This window comes from Apium graveolens, chromosome 10 (genome assembly GCF_009905375.1).
Source record: "Apium graveolens cultivar Ventura chromosome 10, ASM990537v1, whole genome shotgun sequence".
NCBI classification, from domain to species: domain Eukaryota; kingdom Viridiplantae; phylum Streptophyta; class Magnoliopsida; order Apiales; family Apiaceae; genus Apium; species Apium graveolens.
The window spans coordinates 86,093,412-86,114,086 of record NC_133656.1 but is presented as its reverse complement, the minus strand read 5'-3'; the positions used below and the strand labels follow the sequence as shown (position 1 = coordinate 86,114,086).

The 20,675-nt window shown below is 39.2% G+C and overlaps 1 non-coding gene across 1 annotated transcript; it reads right to left on the bottom strand.

Moving 5' to 3' along the window:
* Positions 1–11,421: 11,421 nt before the first annotated feature.
* On the bottom strand, positions 11,422–11,528 carry LOC141694418 (small nucleolar RNA R71). The gene has a single exon (XR_012563726.1). It is a non-coding gene; the product is annotated as a small nucleolar RNA R71 (small nucleolar RNA).
* Positions 11,529–20,675: the final 9,147 nt, after the last annotated feature.

The window sequence follows — 20,675 nt, the reverse complement described above, 5'->3', positions numbered from 1 at the left end:
TGAAGAAGCAGTCTAACCACCATTGATTTAAATGCTAGTCAATATAAGGAGACTGTTGAAAAGATGAGTGTGGAGATGTTTTATATACACACTAGCTTAGTAGCAACTACTGAGGAAGTCAGTAGGTTAACAAAAGCTAATGAAAAGCTTGAGAGTGAGAAGAAAAAGATGTATCTATTGCTTGTGGAGCTTCAGTCAGTCAAGCAAGAAAATGAATATCTAAAAAATAAGCTGAAGTGTGCAAGTGAGATTGAAGCTGTGTTAAGAGAAAAGATTGAGAAGAATGAGGTGAAACTGAAATCATTCAGGAATACATCTGTGTTGGTTGGTCAGTACCATGAGAAGAGCAAGCCATGTGCTAACATAGCTATTGGTCTTGATTATGATGCTTTGAATAGCAACAAGGAAGCTGTAGGTGATAAAGAAAAAGCAACAGAAAATGAAGATGTCCCAGTTATGCTGAGAAAGGTTGGTTCACCCATGTTCAAAGCATGTGAAGTAGATTTCAGTGAAGAAGAATTGATCATAAAGCAAGAAATTTCTGATGAAGATAATGAGAAGAAAAATGCAGAAACAACTCTAACTTCCAAAGCTGAAAAGAAGCCCATGGTCAACCAAGATTCCAAGACACCTGTTAAAGAAATAATTAACAACTGAAGATGCAAGAAAGAAGAAGATGAATAGAAATGGAAATATTGGAATAAACAAGAGCAACTACTTTGTTTATGTTGCAGATGCTCCAAGAAAACAATGTCAAAAATGTGGCTCTGTTAATCATCTAACTCACCTTTGCAAAAAGGTTTTTAGTAAGCCAGGAGTAGGAGCATGCAAGTACAATGAAGCAAAAGCTGAAGATCCCTACTCATTCCGTGACAAGTTTAATTGCATACCTTGAAACATGAAAGTAATGACAAGTTGCCACAAGCTGAGAGTTGATCTTAATCAAACTCTACCTCTATCAAATCTGTTAACAAGAAGAAAGTACCCAACACTGCTTGGGTTGCTAAACACACTTAAACTCATTGTGTGCAGGGCAAAAAGAAGAAATTCATATGGATCATAGACAGTGGATGCTCAAGACATATGACAAGTGATATGGCCTGCTATCACATTTTGAGGAGAAGACTAGCCCATTAGTGACTTTTGGAGATAACATCAAAGGTTTTACAATGGGATATGGCAACTTGATTTTTGGAAATGTTGTCATTGAAGATGTAGCACTGGTAGCTGGTCTTGAAGTGAATCTTCTCAGTGTCAGTCAATTTACAGACAAGGGTTTTAAGGTTTTATTTAACAAAGAAGAATGCACTTTTATCAGCAAGAAAACTAGTGAAATTGCTCTGAAAGGAGCAAGGAAAGGAAGCTTATTTGTTGCAAAATTAGACTCAGCAAATGAGGATGGAATTTGTTGCTTCTACACCAAGGCATCTGTAGAGCAAAACAAGTTATGGCATAAGATTCTGTCTCACTTGAATTTCAAAGCAATCAATACTCTAGTTAAAAAGGAGTTGGTAAGAGACATGCCTAATCTGGAATTTGCTTAGATGAAGTCTGTGATGCTTGTCAAAAAGCAAAAATAAAAAGATGAAGTCACAAAAGTAAAACTGTGAATTCTATAAGTGTACCTTTGCAACTTATTCATATGGATTTATTTGGACCAGTTAATGTCCAGTCAATTTCAAGAAAAAGATATGCACTGGTGATGGTGGACGACTACTCAAGATATACATGGGTAGAATTTATGCATTCTAAAGATGACACTCCATACATAATAATTGAGCATATTAAGAAGATTGAGAAGCAGGCTGAAGATCAGAATTGTGTGAAAAAATTGAGGAGTGATAATGGAACAGAATTCAGGAATGTAACCTTAACTGAATTTTGCAAAGACAAAGGCATTGTTTAATAATTCTCAGCTGCTAGAACACCTCAATAAAATGGGGTAGTTAAGAGAAAGAATAGAACACTAGTAGAGGCTGCTAGAATAATGCTGCAAGTTACAAAGTTGCCAACTAGTGTTTGGGAAGAAGCTGTGAATACTGCATGCTATACTCAAGACATATATCTCATTAACAAGAATCTTGGCAAATAACGCTACTCAATCTTTGTTAAAAGCAAGCCTATTGTGAAGCATCTTCATTTGTTTGGAAGCAAGTGCTATGTTTTGAAGGACAACTCTGAATATGTGGAAAAATTTGACTCTAAAGTTTTTGAGGCTATTTTTCTAGGATATTCATTGGAAAAAACTACCTAGAAGGTCTATGTTCTTGAAAAAAGAAAATTATGGAAAGCACATATGTTACTTTTGATGATGACAAGTGCAAGGCTTGGAATGCCTTGATTAAAATGAAGCAGAAGCCCTAAAGTTTGAAAATCTCAACATTGATAGTGATTCTGATGATGAAGCTGAAGTCAACATAAATCACAAAATAGATGAAGAGTCAACTGAACAAGTGAATCATGAGAATAGAAGCTCATCTTACGGACCTGAATTTGATAGCACAAACTCAGGGGGAGAAAGAGAGGAAGGTTCTGCAAGTCATGCCAATGGTGAAGAAAACATAGAAAACTCAAGTCAATAAACTCATACCAGAAAGTGGGATAGAAGTCACACTAGAGAAGCAATTATTGGTGATCCAACTGCTGGAGTGAGGACTAGAAGTGCAACTGAAAATGAATGTTTTTATGCATATTTTCTTGCACAAGTTGAGCCAAAGAAAACGGATGAAGCCCTTCTTGATCCTGATTGGATATCTGCTATGCAAGAAGAGTTAAATCAGTTTGAGAGAAACAAAGTTTGGAAATTGGTTCCTGCACCAAAGAGCAGAAGTATAATTGGAACAAAGTGGGTGTACAAGAACAAGATGGATGAAAATGGAATTGTCACCAGAAACAAAGCAAGGTTGGTTGCAAAAGGATACTCACAAGAGGAAGGAATTGATTATGATGAAACCTTTGCTCCAGTTGCAAGTCTTGAAGCAATAAGGATCTTTCTTGAATTTGCTGCACATTCAAATTTCATGGTATATCAAATGGATGTGAAGAATGCATTCCTTAATGGTGAGTTGGAAGAAGAGATTTATGTGCAACAGCCACCTGGCTTTGAAGATCCAGAATTTCCAAATTTTGTATACAAGCTACTCAAGGCTCTCTATGGACTAAAACAAGCACCTAGAGCTCGGTATGACACACTATCAGAACTTCTGATTAAGCATGGATTCACAAGAGGTACTATTGACAAGACTCTCTTCTACAAGAAGCATGGTGATGATATGATCCTAGTTCAGATCTATGTGGATGATATTATCCTTGGTTCTACAAATGAAGATCTTTGCAAAAAAATTCTCTAAGCTTATGCAGAGTGAATGTGAAATGAGTGTGATGGGCGAATTAAGTTACTTTCTTGGACTTCAAGTCAGTCAAAGAAGTGATGGAATCTTCATCATCCAAACTAAGTATGTCAAAGATTTATTGAAAAAGTTTAGTATGGTTGATTGTTCACCTGCATCTATGTTACGATCGGCATTTTTGTGTAATATTATATATGGTTTTGGTATAATATTAAAGCCGAAAGTAAATATGTTTAATGATTGTACGTTTGTGTGAGTGAGAATTTCTGCATTATAAAATTTGTATGTGTAGTACATGTTTTTTTTTCAAAGCAAAAGTTTATTTATTTCCTTTATTTTTAATTTATAAGGAATATTCTAAGCCTTGGAGAAATTTTCTTTTAAAAGATATTTTGTTCACAAATTTTGAAAGTGATTTCATAAAATCTCTAAAAATCCAAATTATTTTATGGTATAAATTTTATAATTTTTGAACTTTTATTTTATTATATAAAAATAAATCTTTGAAAATTAGTTGCTTAATAATTATTAAATTACATGATTACCCTTGCATGCAAACTCTCTTTTATTCAACCAAGGGGCAAGGAGGGCATTTCCAACCCCACTCACTTTCATTCTACTAGCCACATTACTATTTTGTCCTTGCATGCAAATCTACCTAACTATGATTGGAAGGTTATTATTGTAATTTCTCTCATCCACTCACTTATGGGAAAATAAAAACCAAGCAAAAATGACAAACACACCACTTTCACTCCACCATTTCCACACTCCTCCTCCCTCCTCCCTCTCCTCTCGGCCCTCCCCCTCTCCTCTCGGGTTTTAGCCGAAAACCTACCCCCTCCCCTTTTCTTCATTCCTCATTCAAGCTCCCACCTTCCATACAAGTAAATATTACTTCCTATATCATGATCATATATAATTCAAAGATTTTTGAGTAAAAAGTTTAAGTTTTAAGTTTACATGTCAAAGTTTTAGTTGGAACTCAAAGTACAATCTTGATTCTTATGGATTTAAGGTTGTTTTTGAGAGGACTACATGGAATGGTGAAATGCCAAGTCTTGAGAAAGAGACTCTTGATGTTGAATGGCCATTTCCCTTCCATTTCATTCGGCCATGACCTTAAGGGATCCGAATGAATGGTTCTTGAGATTATTCTTGTTGCCTTGTTTCATTTCTATGTGTTTTGGTGGTGATAACATAAATTTTGTATCAAAAACTTGATAAAACCCTTTGCATGCTAAGTGATCATCTAGATATAGCTTATTCTAGGCTTGTATGTCTATTTCATGGTAGAATATATTTAGAAAATATGTCGCTTTGGTTTGTAAGACTCGAAGTCATGCATGCATGTAGATTTCTCTTGGAATTTTGGAAGATTTTGATCATTTGGAAATATTTTGTTAGTAAGCTTTAATTTCAGTAAGGATAAGGTATTAATCTTGATTAGTTCTCCTTGACATGTGGTAATAATTCGTATATATATTTTATAAGAATATATAACTTGTTGTTTTCAAAAACTTGATGACTTGTAAATTGTGTAATGTGATTTCCTTTGTTTTGCCATGTTGCACCTTAGGTAAAGATGATCTCCATCAAGATTATTTTGAGTGTAAGGGAGTTAGTTCAGTAGATCACCATAGTTAAGTCATGGTTTGGGTTTTTTGTTGGTGTTGGTTGAGTTTGTTAAGTAAAAACCTTGGAGAAAGGAGAGTATTAGTTTCTGCAGAAAATCAGTTTAGTACCCTGAGGTTTAGAGTGAGTTTTGACCATGTCATTGATGTGCACTTTGAGGACCAAGACACCAGAAGCTATAATTAGGAGTATATAAAAGGTTTTAGGTGTTGGTTGGAGGTTTGCAAGTCGTTTGGTTAGGTGCACAAGTGGAATCACAAAATCTGTCCAGCAGGGTACAGTTTTGTTGCAACTTAGAAATAGGAAGTTTTGACCATGTCATGGGTAGGCCCTCATCAGGCCCTGTTGGGCCTTATTTAGAGGGAGTGTCAGAGGAGTTTTTCCAATCATAGTCCATAGGATTTGAGTTAGAACCATGTGTCACAAGTTAATCCAAGTCAAGGCGTTTTCTGCCCAGAAAAACAGGGAAACCTTGGGCTTTAAGCTTAGGCCCAAGGAGGCCCAAGCTAGGCCCTTGAGCCACATCAAGTTTGGGAGATGCCTTATGGTCAGAAGAGTCTAGTGTAAAAGTTTTGGAGGAAAACTTATAATTTAAGGGTGTCTAATGCACTCAAGAAACCATAAATGTCATTCTGAAATTTACTCCAGTGAGCACTTTCACTTATCACATAGTTTTAGAACACTTAGGAGTGAGATCTAGGTTGACTACTATGGTTGTAAGATATTATAAAGACAGTAGAGAAAAGGGCCCAAGTGAGGGTCAATAGGTTTTGGATAGTTTAGTAAAGGCACATCGAGTTAGGAAGCCAAAATTTGGAGACTTTGTCTAGTATAGCGACCAAGTGACTTAAGTTGTGAGTCGAGATCATCCAAGCCTAGTGTTGCATTATGGTGTGTGTGATATTATTTGGTATTAAAATATGATATATGAGTATATGTGGCTATGTGTACGATTATATTTATAAGGTGAATATAAATTGCGTGCATATAGGCCTAAGTGCCATTTGTGTTGTAAATAGGTTAAGTTGGTGAGATTATATTATAATGAGGATTATTATTATTTATGTAGGATCTCGAGACGAGGGTAAACTTGCCATAAAGGTCGAGTGAAGCTTCCAGTTGCTCCTACCAGCCAGACCAGACCAGCCTTTCTCAAGGCAAGTGATTCAACCTGTCTTTCGTATTCACTGCAAATAGTTCATATATATTGATGCGATTATCCTGAGTCATTTTGATATACTTGAACCAAGCGTATCCTAAGTTTATCTTTGAATTATATAGAAATACCATGAGCCCTCAAGTACGTATTGCAAGTAGATCAAAAGTCTTATTATGATAGTATATCAAAGTAATTGGAACGCCATGATAAAATAAAGAGTTATTATAATACTTGATTGATCCTCTTGATTAACATGCTAATGATTCCTAAAGTATTGATATCTCACCTTGATGCTTGAACCCCTATAGAACTTTACCTTGATACCTAAAAGCCAGATATTCATCAAAGTTGTCCATAATTGATTGATACCCCTCTTTATTACCCTAAAGTTTGGCAATCCTGTTATACCTTGAGCTAAAGATCATTTCTTCATACCTTAACACCCTTAGTATTCTTGAAGCTTATCTTCTTGATGTTCCAGCACTTGTACCTTATCAAAAACCATTGCTTTAAGCCTAGTTTGGCATTACTCATTCATAATATTTAATAGCCTTGCTTGTCCAAGTTTTTGTATATGGAAACCTTTCAGCTACCCCAATAGAGTAAAGTCTAGTGGATCATGGCCCTGAGATTTAGTATCGTATTTCCAGTATTTCAAGTTGATCTATAATCCCTTGATAAAAATGTTTACTGTTTAAAGAGATTTTGTTATAAATCGGCATCAGTTTTTAAAATGATTAAAATGTGGATTTTCAGTCCCAAAGGGGTATAAATGTTTTCTTTGAATAGTGGATCTGGACTGAGACGCGAGTCCTTTCCACACTTATATTGTAGGCTTAAAAGTTGCCTAGGGATCCCATTAATGTTCTAGAACCCAGCGAGGTTCGGGATTACTTCGCGGCTGATCACCGGCTGTAATCTGTAGCGTCATAAAATGATTTTGATTAAGATATGATTTTGAAGATGTTTTGATACAAGCAAATGATACCATCACCCAAAGTTTTATCTCTTGTTATTATTGGTTATGTCTTCCCATTGTCATTTTTTAATATATATCTCGATTTATGTTTTGTATCGTATTGTTTAGCACTTGTTGAGCATTTGGCTCACTCCTTGCTTTACCCTGATATTACAGCTAGCAGCTATGGTTAGATTCAAGCAGACAGCACGTAAGACCTGTGATGCTGATGCGTATGTTCGAGCTCAGGTAGAATAAGAGATAGTTTTATGGGAGGACTCAAAATTAAAATCAGTTGTAATAGATGGTAGTGTTGGGCTGTTCCAAACCCTAAACTGTAAGATCTTGGATTTGGTTATGTTTACTTACTTTTAAATATTGTAATAGTTATATTTAATTTGTTGGTTAAGTTGGGGGTGTGACAGGTTTTGGTATCAGAGCTACGGTTTAGAGTCCCTGGACAGCCCAAATAGGATTATAGGATATATGTATAGGATATAGATAATATGCGAGAGAGTAGGTTGAGTAAATTTATTATTAATACTCCTCTTATTGGTTTGTCAGCAAAGGGCACATTCCTTGACACCCTCTGGGTCGGACGACACTATTGCTTTCTCCGTGTATGCTGAGTTGAGGCGCGAGTTTGACATGCTTCAGGGCAAGTACGACCGACTGAAGAACGTGTACCCGGACAGTCGAAACTATGAAGGGAAGCCCAAGGAGTAGATGACTGCGAGACTTGAGACTTTGGTTCAGTACGTCAACACTAAGCTTGAGGAGATGCCAGCGCATCGGGACCGCACCAGCCAGTATGTCATCCAGATGGTGGCAGATGAGCTCCAGAGCATTGTGAAGACGCTTCGAGAGGAGAAGACTACGAAGCCCCGTTCTGATGGAGTGAAGCCTTAGTTCTTTCCATTATTTACCTTTTCATGTTGTTGTACTATCAGACTTCGTAGAATTCCCAGTTGTTTCCTTTAAATAAGCATGTTGTTCCTAGAATCAGACTTTGTCCTACTCCTGATGTATTATGACCTTTAAATTTCAATAATCATGCATTATCGTTCCATTTGCTCTTAACTGTTATTTTACGCTTTTATATGCATCGCCATATCTGCTTAATTTTAAACTTGACCTCATATGTAAATAAGAATGCCATGCGATACCCTCAAATTATTTCATCATTCATATCTGTTTTGACAGAACTCTTATTTCAGGATCATGCCTCCCAAAAAGAAGAACCCAACAACCACATCTACCACAGACCCAAATATTCTTCGACTACTGGAAACTTTGCAACAGCAAACCAATGTTATAGCTCAACAACAACTAACTCTTCAACAACGAATTGAAAACTAAGGTAACCGTGAACCACACCAACCACCCGAGCCACCAGTACCACCTCGACAAATTGTCACTTTCAAGGCTTTTCAGAATGTGAATCCACCTGCATTTCATGATACCACTAATCCAGTAATAGCTAACACATGGATTAAGGAAATGGAATGGGCTTTTGAGTTGGTACAGTTAGGAGACAGTCAGAAGACGCCATATGCTACTTACTTCTTGAAGGGCGAAGTCATCTATTGGTGGGAATCAGTAAAAGCTATGGAAGCAACTCAGCAGGTTTCTTGGGAGAGATTTAAGAAGTTATTTCTGGAAAAGTATTACCCTAAGTACATGCAGAATCAGATGGAGCTTAAATTTCTTGAGTTGAAGCAAGGGAACATGACTGTACTGGAGTATGAGATGAAGTTCACTAAGTTGTCAAGGTTTGTGACAAAGTATACCAGCACTGAGGAAGAAAAATCGAAGAAATTTCAGCAAGGATTGGAGCCTTGGATCAGAGATAGAGTGGCTATGTTTGAGCTTGAAACCTATGCGGGAGTAGTACAAAAAGCTGCTCTGATTGAGAATAATGGGATGCAGTCAAGGAAGGAAAGGGATAACAAGAAGAGAAAGGTTCCATTTTATGGAGAAAAGACTGAAGCCGGAAATTCACAAGATCGGAATGTAAAGAGGATTGGATTCTATAAGGGAGGAAATTTTCAAAAGAAAGGGAATTTAGGCAAAAGGCAAGAATCAAAGGGGAACAACCAGGCAAGCCAAGGACAAGTTGGAGAAAACAGGTTCCAGAGACCGGAATGCAAGCACGGTGGAAGAAGGCACCCCGGAGTGAGTAATAAACTGAGCATGACATGCTATAGATGTAATGATAAGTGGCATTTTATACCACTTAGAACATCTTAAAATGGCTTAAATTGGTGCCTTGAAATCAAGTATTTTGTGTATTTGATGTGTTTTTCTAGTGTTTATGCATTTCAGGGTATTAGTTGCATTTCGGAGGAGTATTCATCAAGAATAAGCCTTGGCATGTGTTCGCCATTGCGAGAGGAAAGAAGGGGGCAGATTACGGCGAAGAAACGGAGCAAACTCAGGAAAAATCCAGTAGGGTCCTAAGCGCCCGCTCAGCTACCCGCTCAGTTATGCTGAGCGCCCGCTCAGCTATGCTGAGCGGCCGCGCAGGGTCGGGAAATTAAATAATTATTTTTAGACTTCTACTTCTGTTTGGCTTCCAACTTCTATGTAATCTGAGTTTTATGGGACTATTATATAAGTAGATTTGGAGACGTTTTCACGACGTTGGGGAGATCGTGGTATTAAGCAAGGAGCAAAGGAGATAAGGAAGAAGACCGTTTTAGCACACAGCAATGAAGAGGAAGCATATTTTCTTGTGATTCTTATTTCGTTATAACGTTGGATGCTAGTTTTCTTACTTTGAACCTATTTACTCTTGTGACGTACTCTGATTTAATATAATTAGTTTAGTTATTATTTTCTTGTGTTTGTTTATCATGATTTCATATGAACCCATGATGACGATAAGTGCTATTATGGGCTAATCGTGACCATGGGGTCGCAACGGATTTATTATGGAATTCTTTAGTTAATTGTTTAATACTTTAGTGTGTGATGATTGTATGATATCTAGTATTGGTTGTGCATATTCGTCTTATATATGTCGCGAACATATAAGATACGGTGTTAATCTCTTGTGAAGCGACAGTGGATCTTGAGATTTAGAACTTGCCATGCTAGCATAGGTTCATGTACGATGTGCATGATTAGTGGGTAACTCTAACAGTTTTATTTACCCTGTGTAATCAAAAGGAATAACTTGTGCTTAATTCGTTGTGTTGTCAATTTATGTAGACATATAGGAACTCAACATAATTGATGACTATTCAACTTCTATCTTAATTGTGGATGCTTGGTAGAATGGTATTAGTACAATGAAAGTTGGCTTTTATCAGTTTCGTGTTACTCGATTAATATCATCACTGTCACATGCTAAGGGTAATAACAATAACTATTGAAGGAAGTAGTAATGAAGTTGTGATCTCATGAGTGTTTTAATATTGTTAATTGAAGTGTTATTTAAGTGATAAACTAAGTAATTAATTGTAGTTAATATTTAGTCAACAATTCTAAGTGTTAGTGTCTTAACATTGAGAAGTAATCATACGTTGGTGCGTGAGTTTAATTAAACAATAATTAGTTTGAGTCTCTGTGGGAACGAACTAGAAAGTATTCTATATTACTTGAGAACGCGTATACTTGCGTGAATATTAGCTTGTGTTTTCGCCCTAACAAGTTTTTGGCGTCGCTGCCGGGGACTCGGCGTATTTGTTTAGTTTATGTACTTACCATCATTGGTCATTAGGACTCAGTGATTAGGACGTAGTTGTTACTTATTATTTCTGGTTGTGTTTCAGGTACTTAAGCTAGCGTTTATGCAAACTCATTCTCGTACTCGCAAGAGGACTTTAGATACAGCTGAGGAGACAGACGAAGTTCTTGATATTCCGGAGAAGATAGATTTTGAAGATTCAGATTCAGGAACTGAGCAGAAAGAACCAGTAATCATGGGTGATCGTATTGTTCAGGCTGATCCAGCTCTTATGGACTTTTCTCGGCCAAAAATTGATGACATTCAGTCAAGCATTCTTCATCCGGCTATTCAAGCTAACACCTTTGAAATCAAGCCGGGCACTATTCAGATGGTGCAAAATTCTGTTTCTTTTGGAGGAGCTACAACTGAAGACCCCAACATGCATATAAGGAATTTTGTCGAGATCTGCAGCACTTTTAAGTATAATGGTGTGACTGATGAGGCTATCAAGCTGAGGCTTTTCCCATTCTCACTGAGGGAGAAAGCTAAGGACTGGTTACATTCTGAACCAGCTGGGTCCATCACTACTTGGCAAGATCTTGCGCAAAAGTTTCTGGTGAAGTTTTATCCGATGGCAAAGACTGCTGCTATGAGGAGTGCTCTTACTCAGTTTGCGCAGCAACCTTCAGAATCTATGCGCGAAGCTTGGGAACGCTGCAAGGAAATGTTGAGGAAGTGTCCACATCATGGAATCCCCGATTGGATGGTGATCACTAGTTTCTATAATGGTTTGGGGGCCCAATCTAGGCCCATGCTCGATGCAGCAGCTGGAGGCGCTTTATGGGCTAAAAGTTATACTGAGGCTTATAATCTTATCGAGACTATGGCTGCAAATGAGCATCAAAACCCAACTCAGAGGATGATGCCTGGGAAGGTAGCAGGTATTCTGGAAGTCGATGCAGCCACCGCTATTGCAGCTCAGCTCCAAGCGCTGTCTATGAAGGTTGATTCTCTAGCTACATATGAAGTTAATCAAATAGCTATGGTTTATGAGCTTTGTGCAGGTTCTTATGCTACGGATCAGTCTTCTCTTGTCAACGAATCTGTTCAGTATGAGAATAATTATCAGCGACAACAGCAGCCTATGCCAGCTACTTATCATCCTAATAACAGAAATCATCCAAATTTCAGCTGGGGTAATAATCAGAATGCTATTCAGCCACCATATCAGCAAGGTGTGAGTAAACAGTTTAATCCACCTGGATTCCAGCAACCACAGCAGTATGCTCAAAGGCAATCATACCCTCAACAGGGAAGTGCAGCTGCACCTACTAGTGCTGATTTTGAGGAACTTAAGCTGTTATGCAAGAGTCAGGCGGTTTCTATCAAGACCTTGGAAAATCAAATCGGTCAAATAGCCAATGCAGTGCTTAATCGTCAACCTGGAACACTTCCTAGTGACACAGAAGTACCAGGCAGGAGAAAGCTAAAGAGCAAGTCAAGGCTATTACCTTAAGGTCTGGAAAGTTGCTGATGCTGAAAAGCCAAAAGAAGGATAAGCTGAAATTAGAGATGAAGAAGCTAAGCAAAAGGAGAAAGCGGCGGAACCAAGGAAGACTACTGTTGAACACACTCTGCCTGAGGGTAATACAGGGGAGAAACATCTCTATCCTCCACCACCTTTTTCTAAGAGATTGCAGCAACAAAAGCTGGATAGACAGTTCGGTAAGTTTCTGGAGGTGTTCAAGAAACTTCACATCAATATACCTTTCGCTGAGGCTCTGAAGCAAATGCCTAGTTATGCGAAGTTTATGAAGAATATTCTTTCAAGGAAGGTGAAACTGGATGACCTTGACACCTTGCTCTCAAGGAAGAATACAGCGCTGTTCTGCAGTAAAAGTTACCTCCAAAGCTTAAAGATCCAGGTAGCTTCACCATTCCTTGCACCATTGGCAAGTTGACTTTTGACAAGTGCCTTTGTGATTTGGGAGCAAACATCAATCTGATGCCGTTGTCGATCTTTAAAAAGTTGGATTTGCCTGATCCAAAACCCACATACATGTCTCTACAATTGTCTGATCGTTCTATTACTTACCCAAGGGGCATAGTGGAGGATGTGCTAGTCAAGGTGGATAAGCTCTTCTTTCCTGCAGATTTTGTTATTCTTGATTTTGAGGAAGATAAGAAGATTCCCATAATCTTGGGAAGACCTTTCTTGGCTACTGGCCGTACCTTGATAGATGTACAGAAAGGTCAACTTACTATGCGGGTACAAGATCAGGATATGACCTTCAACGTGTTCAAAGCAATGAAATTTCCTACAGAAGATGAGGAGTGCTTAAAAGTGGATGTGATTGATTCTGCGGTTACTTCAGAACTCGATCGCATGCTAATGACTGATGCATTGGAAAAGGCCTTAGTGGGGGATTTTGACAGTGATGATGAAGATGGCAACGAGCAATTACAATATCTGAATGCTTCTACCTGGAAGCGAAAGCTGGACATGCCGTTTGAATCTCTTGGTACTTCTGACCTCAAGAATGCTGAAGGAAAGCTCAAACCATCAATTGAGGAAGCACCTACCTTGGAGCTCAAGCCATTACCTGAACACTTGAGGTATGCTTTTTTAGGTGATGCATCTACTTTACTAGTTATTATTGCATCTGACCTTTCAGGTAGTGAGGAAGACAAGCTCTTAAGGATTTTGAGAGAATTCAAATCGGCTATTGGATGGACCATAGCAGACATCAAGGGGATCAGCCCTTCATATTGTATGCATAAAATTCTGCTAGAGGAAGGTAGTAAGCCGACTGTTGAACAGCAGCGTAGACTTAATCCTATCATGAAGGAGGTGGTGAAGAAAGAAATTCTGAAATGGCTAGATGCAGGGATCATTTATCCTATTTCTGACAGTTCTTGGGTGAGCCCAGTACAATGTGTGCCTAAGAAAGGAGGTATCACTGTGGTAGCAAATGAGAAGAATGAGCTTATCCCCACTCGAACAGTTACAGGATGGAGAGTATGCATGGATTATCAAAAGTTGAACAAAGCCACGAGGAAGGATCATTTCCCTCTTCCTTTCATTGATCAGATGCTTGACAGGTTGGCTGGTCATGAGTATTATTGTCTTCTGGATGGCTATTCAGGGTATAATCAGATTTGTATTGCACCAGAGGATCAGGAAAAGACTACCTTCACTTGTCCATTTGGCACGTTTGCTTTTCGCAGAGTTTCGTTTGGGTTATGTGGCGCCCCGGCCACTTTTCAGAGATGTATGATGGCTATATTCTCTGACATGATTGGAAATAATGTCGAGGTGTTCATGGACGACTTCTCCGTCTTTGGACATTCGTATGATGAATGTTTGAATAATCTTCGTGCCGTACTCAAAAGGTGCGTGGAAACTAATTTGGTGCTCAATTGAGAGAAATGTCATTTTTTGGTGCGTGAAGGCATTATTCTTGGGCATAAGGTCTCTAGCAAGGGTCTGGAGGTGGACAAGGCCAAGGTGGAAGTCATTGAAAATCTTCCACCACCTATTTCTGTGAAAGGAATCCGTAGTTTTCTTGGTCATACGGGTTTTTATCGGCGATTCATCAAGGACTTTTCGAAGATATCTAAGCCGTTGTGCAATTTGCTTGAGAAAGATGTGCCTTTCAAATTTGATGATGAATGTTTGGCGGCATTCGAGACTCTCAAGAAGAGTTTGATCACTGCACCAGTTATTACAGCACCAGATTGGACAGAGCCGTTTGAGATGATGTGTGATGCGAGTGATTATGCGGTAGGTGCAATTCTGGGGCAGCGCAAGAATAATCTCTTTCATGTGGTCTACTATGTGAGTAAAACCTTAAATGGGGCCCAAATTAACTACACCACTACGGAGAAGGAGCTCTTGGCTATAGTCTTTGGTTTCGAGAAATTTCGATCTTATCTGCTTGGGACTAAAGTAACAGTATTCACTGGTCATGCAGCCATTCGCTATTTGGTTTCCAAGAAGGATTCGAAGCCGATACTCATTCGTTGGGTGCTCTTACTTCAGGAATTTGAGTTAGAGATCAAGGATCGAAAAGGTACTGAGAATCAAGTAGCTGACCATCTCTCTAGGTTGGAGAATCCCGAGTCTACTTCACAAGATAGGACATTAATCAATGAATCTTTTCCGGATGAGCAGTTGTTCGCAGTTCAGGAGGAAGAGCCATGGTTTGCAGATATTGTAAACTATCTTGTCAGCAATATAATGCCTCCTAATTTGACCTCAGCTCAAAAGAAGAAGTTTATGCATGAGGTGAAGTGGTATATGTGGGGTGAACCATATTTGTTTAGACAAGGAGCTGACCAGATCATCAGGAGATGTATCCCGTTCTGTGAGACGGAGGGGATATTACGAGACTGCCACTCCACGGTTTATGGTGGACACTATGGTGGTGAGAAGACGGCAGCTCGTATTCTGCAAGCAGGTTTTTTCTGGCCTACTTTGTTTAAGAATGCTCATCAGTTTAAGGTGTGATCGTTGCCAAAGAGTGGGAAATTTGACGAGAAAGGATGAGATGTCGTTAAATGTGATGCTTGAAGTCGAGGTCTTTGAAGTTTGGGGAATCGATTTCATGGGGCCTTTTGTCTCATCCTGCAATAATCAGTACATCTTACTGGCAGTCGATTATGTCTCAAAATGGGTAGAAGTCAAAGCTTTATTGCTGAATTTTCTTCATAAGCAGATTTTCACAAGGTTTGGAACACCTCGGGTAATCATAAGTGATGAAGGGTCGCATTTCTGCAACCGTAAGTTCACTTCTATGATGCAGCGTTATAATGTGAATCATCGAGTTGCTACTGCCTATCATCCGCAAACAAATGGTCAAGCAGAAGTGTCTAACAGAGAGATCAAGCGCATTCTAGAGAAGGTTGTTTGTCCGTCAAGGAATGATTGGTCCTTAAAGCTCGATGAAGCTGTTTGGGCTTACAGAACAGCATACAAAACTCCACTTGGTATGTCCCTGTTTCAGTTAGTGTACGGTAAGGGATGTCATTTACCTGCGGAGCTTGAGCATAAGGCCTACTGGGCGTTGAAAAAGTTGAACCTGGATTTAGATGCAGCTGGTAAGAAAAGAATGCTTCAGTTAAATGAACTTGATGAATTCCGACTTCAAGCGTACGAGAATAACAAAATGTACAAGGAAAAGGTGAAGAGGTGGCATGATAGGAAACTACACCCTAAGTTATTCGTGTCGGGGCAACAAGTTCTCTTTCAACTCTCGTCTCCGACTTTTTCCAGGGAAGTTAAAATCAAGGTGGTCTGGACCTTTTATTGTCAAAACTGTGTTTCCACATGGAGCGGTGGAAATTTTTGAGAATGATCCGGACCAAGCATTCAAGGTTAATGGTCAGCGGTTGAAGCACTACTATGGGGACATGGCAAACCGAGAAGTGGTTAGTGCCATTTTATTGACTACTTGAGAAAGGTACGCAATGTCAAGCTAATGACGAAAAAGAAGCGTTGCGTGGGAGGCAACCCATGATTTGTTGTTACAGGAACCCTTAGAAGTTAATAACCTATTCAAAAACACAAAAAAAATCAGAAAAACGGGACTGAAATTTTTTTTTCCAGTGACCCCCTGAGCGCCCGCTCAGCTCTGCTGAGCGACCGCTCAGGGGTCGACTGCCAGAAAAAAATTTAAGTTCAGAAAAAAAATCAAAAAAATTAGAAAAATAAAAAAACTAATTTTAGCCCATAAACCCACGATTTGTTCCTACTACCCCATCATTTTATCCCTCAACCCCACTCATAATCTAGTTTTAACCTAATTCACATCCTATATATACATACACCTATCCTACATATCCCCCATAAACCTCTACACTCAAACTCTCTCCCAAACACAAAAACTTAGTTCTTAAACACTTTTATTCAAGATTCAATGGCACCCAAGAAAGCACGAACTACTGATAGCAACAGAACAGTCCCTACTACTGATTCATCGAGGGGTACTGCTGCAAGACCTCGGTTGAATAACAGAGCTGCGGAGGAGGAGTACACGAGGCTTTTGGGGAAGCCGATTCTGAAGGAGAGAGGGTTTTTACCATCGGGGAGGGATGGTGAGTTGCTACCCATGATTGCAGAGAAGGGGTGGATAAATTTTTGTGAGTCGCCCGAAGCAGTACCGATGAGCGTGGTTCGCGAGTTCTATGTGAATGCGAAGGCCGAGAAGAATAGGTTTTCTGTGGTCCGAGGGCTGGCGGTTGATTATCACCCAACGGCGATTCGCCGTGTGATTGTGTAGCGAGAGAGGAAGCCCGAGGAGGAGAACTGGAATGAGAAGACTGCTGAGGATTTCGACTTGGATTTGATTTGTGCTACTCTCTGTAGGCCGGGCACGGTTTGGACCTTCAAGACCGGCACTAATGAGTATCGTCACTTCCCGGCGATCGCTATGAATAGGTATGCTCGTGTATGGAACGCATTTATTTGTGCTAATATTTTGCCTTCTTCGCATGCACACGAGGTCACAGTTGAGAGAGCACAGTTGTTGTGGGGAATTCTTAATGAGGAGTACTATGTGGACCTTGGTGAGTTTATCTACCAAGGAATTCTGAAGTTTTTGAGGGGAGCTAAGCATATGAACATCCCTTATGCATCCACGGTCACGAAGCTTTGCCGAGCAGTGGGAGTGAACTGGCCGGCTCATGAGCAGTTGCAGTTGCCGGCCGCTCCGATTGATTCTGAGACTCTTAATGGGATGCAGGAGTGGACCGGTGGTGAGCCCGAGGAGCATGGGCTGGGTTATCGTCTTCCAGGAGGGTGTCCAGCACGAGGTGCTACTATGGCTAGGCCTAGGCGTGATGAGGCTGGTTCTTCGAGAGCTCAGGAGGGTGCTGGGATGGCTAATACCCAGTTTTAGGAGGCTTTCACAGCGGATGGATTCCATGTACGAGACGCAGAGCAGGTTTGCTCAGGAGCTCACCCTTGCGTTAGGGACTGCTTTTCGGGGCCTTGGAGCTGATATCCAGTGGCCAGTTTTTGATGAGGACTCTGCATACCCGCCGCCTGATACTCCACCCACTGAGGGTGATGATGATGATGACTCCGAGTAGGTATACCCTGTGTTCCTTTCTACTACCTTCACTGGGGACAGTAAAGATTTTAAGTTTGGGGGTGGTAGTCAAGGAACATTCTGTGTGTGTCATATAGTTGCATATTCATGATAGTTAGTTCATATAGTTGCATAATTTTTGCCTTATAGTTTTTTTTTATTTATAGCTTTATTTGTTTATCATGTCATGTAGCTCATGCATATACCATGATCCCTTTTGTGATGATTTATCGACTGAATTGTGATGTTGATGCGAGTGTAGTGATAGCATTAAAGTGATATTGAGTCGTGTAGGTTGATATGCATGTTAGAAGCACTTGTATTTTCACTAAGTCTTAGAGAATGCTTAAGGGCTAGATTGTTGTTATGATCTGATTGTTTTCAAGGTTAATCTATTTATTATGCTTAGAATTCGATAATAGGTTCTTAGTAATAAAGGCATGAAAAATAAAAAATGGAGTAAAAATGGAATTTGTTGCTAGTTGTGGCTAGGCGTCAATTGGCTAGTAGCCGGCTCGCATGTTATGCGAGTAGTCTAGGGTTGAGCAAGATAGAGCGAAACGCACTTGCTCAGAAATTTTGAAAAAAAAAAAGAAAGAATTTTTTTTTTGTGTTTATGCATAATTGATCACGAGTGGGCTCTTTGGTATTCGATTTATTAAGTTCTTAGGGGACTTTGTGCCTAGGGACCTAAGGCTTTTAGAGTCTGGGATCCGCTAACCTAACGCTCATTACATGGATACCATTGTATAAGTCTTTTATGGACCTCACTCATTGCACGGTCAAATAAGCATTCTTGTCGTGAATAAAAAGCATGATTCCGTAATAAGCTCCAAAATTCTTGTAGTGTTATATGTTACTTTGTGCCTAGAATTTTTATTCTTTGTATAATCATGTGATTGCCTTGATAATAGTTGAGTCATAATAACTGGTCTAGTTCCGAAGCATATCTGTTAAGCATCTGCACACACCACATTTCTGGCTGTATGTTCGTTTGCATGAGTTTATTGATCTTTAGTTGCCTAACTGTATTTGTTGAGATGTTGCAATTTGGTTGGTTTGTTCGTAGTAAGGGGGATCGCTGTATTTTCATATAGATTGCATTCATGCATGTTTTTATTTGTTTTTGAGTCTGTGACGCTTGAGGACAAGCATCGATTTAAGTTTGGGGGTGTGATAAGTGGCATTTTATACCACTTAGAACATCTTAAAATGGCTTAAATTGGTGCCTTGAAATCAAGTATTTTGTGTATTTGATGCGTTTTTCTAGTGTTTATGCATTTCAGGGTATTAGTTGCATTTCGGAGGAGTAATCATCAAGAATAAGCCTTGGCATGTGTTCGTCATTGCGAGAGGAAAGAAGGGGGCAGATTACGGCGAAGAAACGGAGCAAACTCAGGAAAAATCCAGTAGGGTCCTGAGCGCCCGCTCAGCTATGCTGAGCGGCCGCGCAGAAAGCTGAGCGCCCGCTCAGCTATGCTGAGCGGCCGCGCAGGGTCGGAAAATTAAATAATTATTTTTAGACTTCTACTTCTGTTTGGCTTCCAACTTCTATGTAATCTGAGTTTTATGGGACTATTATATAAGTAGATTTGGAGACATTTTCACGAGGTTGGGGAGATCGTGGTATTAAGCAAGGAGCGAAGGAGATAAGGAAGAAGACCGTTTTAGCACACAGCAACGAAGAGAAAGCAGATTTTCTTGTGATTCTTATTTCGTTGTAACGTTGGATGCTAGTTTTCTTACTTTGAACCTATTTACTCTTGTGACGTACTCTGATTTAATATAATTAGTTTAGTTATTATTTTCTTGTGTTTGTTTATCATGATTTCATATGAACCCATGATGACGATAAGTGCTATTATGGGCTAATCGTGATCATGGGCTCGCAACGGATTTATTATGGAATTCTTTAGTTAATTATTTAATACTTTAGTGGGTGATGATTGTATGATATCTAGTATTGGTTGTGCATATTCGTCTTATGTGTGTCGCGAATATATAAGATAGGGTATTAATCTCTTGTGAAGCGACGGTGGATCTTGAGATTTAGAACTTGCCATGCTAGCATAGGTTCATGTACGATGTGCATGATTAGTGGGTAACTCTAACAGTTTTATTTGCCCTGTGTAATCAAAAGGAATAATTTGTGCTTAATTCGTTGTGTTGTCAATTTCTGTAGACATATAGGAACTCAACATAATTGATGACTATTCAACTTCTATCTTAATTGTGGATGCTTGGTAGAATGGTATTAGTATAATGAAAGTTGGCTTTTATCAGTTTCGTGTTACTCGATTAATATCATCACTGTCACATGCTAAGGGTAATAACAATAACTATTGAAGGAAGTAGTAATGAAGTTGTGATCTCATGAGTGTTTTAATATTGTTAATTGAAGTGTTATTTAAGTGATAAACTAAGTAATTAATTGTAGTTAATATTTAGTCAACAATTCTAAGTGTTAGTGTCTTATCATTGAGAAGTAATCATATGTTGGTGCGTGAGTTTAATTAAACAATAATTAGTCTGAGTCTCTGTGGGAACGAACTAGAAAGTATTCTATATTACTTGTGAACGCGTATACTTGCATGAATATAAGCGCGTGTTTTCGCCCTAACATGTAACCAGAAGGGACATTTGGCAAATGAGTGCAAGATGCCGAAGCCAGGAGTTACATGTTACAAATGTGGAAAGACTGGACACATAGCTAGGGAGTGTAAGGCAACCGGACCAGTCAAAGCTCTAATGAATGTGGCAAGTACCAGTGCAAACGTGCCAGCCGAGGTATTGGCATTACCTCCACCAC